The following is a 2,782-nucleotide window of genomic DNA, read 5'->3' as shown; positions in this document are numbered from 1 at the left end:
CTCTACACAAAATAAGCACTCAATAAATATGATTGATTGATTTTTACCTATATGTTACTTTAAGACCCTGGGCCCAAAGAGGGTCTTCTCCATTACTAAAACTCATATTAGCAAATAAATATGGATTTTTAAAAGGTGAATCCAGGCCAAAAATCAGCCTCCAAATAGGTTTAACTCAATAAAGTGTTCACTAAATTGTTCAGAGCAAATTTGGGGGGAAGCAAAGTGGAGCTAGGGTATGCAAGGAACAGAATGAGTAAGAATGTGTTTGTGGACCACAGGAGTATATGTCATCTACCCCATGATTTAGAGAGTATATAGAACATTTAAGTTGTTCTAATATAATAATAATAATAATAATGACTAATCATGGTATTAAGTGCTTACTATATGCCAAGCACTGTTCTAAGTGCTAGGATAGATACAAGATAATCAGGTCATCCATCGTGAGTCTCACATTCTTAATCCCCATTTTAAAGATGGAGTAACTGAGGCACAGACAAGTCAAGTGGCTTGCTCAAGGTCACACAGCAGACAAGTGGCGGAGCTGGGATAGAACCCACATCCTCTGCATCCCAAGCCCGTGCTCTTTCTGCTAAACCATGCTGCTTCTCTGCTTAGTTTTCAGGGCCATGGCAGAGTTTGGAGGACCTAGTTTTAAGCGATTTACAGAATCAATCAGTCAGTGATATTTACTGATCACATTGGTTTGAGAGCACCATTCTAAGTACTTGGGAAAGAGAGTAACTTCACCATCCACCTACCAACTACTTCCCTATCCTAGGACTGGAACCAGTTTCTGTGAGGTCAGGGACAAAACACTTAGCAAGACCTGGTACACTCCCATTTCTATGGTTCTCTAAGAAGGGCACAAACAGAAGTACTTTACTGGGTTCTTTTAGTTTCCTAATCTGTAAAATGTGGATTCCATACCTGTTCTAGCTCTTGTTAGATTGTGAGCCTCATGTGGGACAGGGGCTATATCCAAACTGATTATATTTTGTCTACCACAGCGCTTCGAACAGTGCTAAGAACAAATAAGTTTTTAACAAAGATCATTATTATTATTATTGTTACTGGCGAATGGTCATGCCACCCAGCAAAATGGTGTTGAGACGAAGGGTATTGATTAATTGCTTGCTATATGCTAAGCAGCATGGTCTAATGGGCAGAGCACGAACCTGGGAGTGAGAAGAACCTCGGTTACCCCTTCTGTAAAATGGGGATTAAGATTGTGAGCCCCTTGTGGGATAGGAGAGGCAGCCTGGCTCAGTGGAAAGAGCACGGGCTTTGGAATCAGAGGTCATGGGTTCGAATCACAGCTCTGCCACTTGTCAGCTGTGTGACTGTGGGCAAGTCACTTCACTTCTCTGTGCCTCAGTTACCTCATCTGTAAAATGGGGATTAAGACTGTGAGCCCCACATGGGACAACCTGATTCCCCTGTGTCTACCCCAGCGCTTAGAACAGTGCTCTGCACATAGTAAGCGCTTAACAAATACCAACATTAGTATTATTATTATTATTATAGGGACTGACTGCTTCCAATCTGATTTGCTTGTATCTACCCCAGGGCTTAGTACAGTGCCTGAAACAAAGTAAGTGCTTAACAAATACACCAATAAAAGCTATATGCCTACTGGGAGCTTTCTATGCTAAGCAACGGGACAGATATTAAGTGAAGAGGTTCACCATCTAACAGGAAGGGAGGACAAATATTTTATTCCCATTTTGCAGATGAGCAAATTGAGGCACAGATCATTTAAGTGGCTTGCCCAAGTTTACATAGCGGGCAAGTGGTGGAGCTGGAACTCAGGTCTCCTGACTCCCAGTATCATACTTCTTTCACTATGCCGTGCTGCCTCTTCCTGTAGAGTGCTCTGCACACAGTAAAAACTCAATGAATATGATTGAATGAATGAATGAATGAATTTGGTTACTCTTCTCCAAGCACAGAACATTCAGATTTAGGGATGCCATCATCAGTGAGGCCTACACAAATTGTAGTGAAACCCAAGAAAAACAGCAGGAAAGATTATTAAATGAACAACCTTAACTATAAAAAAAGGTTATGGGAATTATATAGGCTGACTAAGCAAGAATTAACAGGGAATGAAATGATAATTTACTAACATTCGAAAGCTGTAAATATCAAGTAGCGAGAAGGATATCCAGAGAAGGGGGTGTAACCAGAAGGAAGAAATATGGGACAGAATTACAAAAGGGAAAATTTAGGTCACATGTCGGGCAGAAACACTCCACCTGAAAGTGTGATTTAATAATAGTCCACATGGGAAGGGATTCAGCCTAATTCTCTGCACTGGCTTTCAATAAAAATTTTCTCTAATCATTATTTATAATAGAGTAATGGTATTAATAGTCATGGGATATTCTCTCAAGAGAAGTGGTTCAAACTAAGTTACTTAGGACATTTGAAAGTAGATTTGGGAGAAATGATCAGAAAGTAGGCTGCAAAATCTTCCCCAAGAAGGGATGGCTGGGATGATTGTCTCAGACCTGCCAATCATCTTTCACAGGATTCTGAGTCGTCATCTGAGATTGTCTCTACTCAATTCACTCTCCATCTCCAGTCTCCCCCAATCTAGTCCCATACTGCTTGGCGGAGAAGCTGAGAAGGCAGTTTCACTCTGGCTGTCCTACTCCGGCAGCCTTTATCCTCTCTCATACCCCCCCATGCCATCTTGATCCTTTTTCACCTCCACTCGTAGCACCCTGCCCCACTCTCAGTGTCTCTGGAGCCCCTACAATCCTCTCTGAGCCTC

This window comes from Ornithorhynchus anatinus, chromosome 4 (genome assembly GCF_004115215.2).
Source record: "Ornithorhynchus anatinus isolate Pmale09 chromosome 4, mOrnAna1.pri.v4, whole genome shotgun sequence".
Taxonomy (NCBI): Eukaryota; Metazoa; Chordata; class Mammalia; order Monotremata; family Ornithorhynchidae; genus Ornithorhynchus; species Ornithorhynchus anatinus.
The sequence above is the reverse complement of the archived record's forward strand: the minus strand, read 5'-3'. Positions refer to the sequence as shown.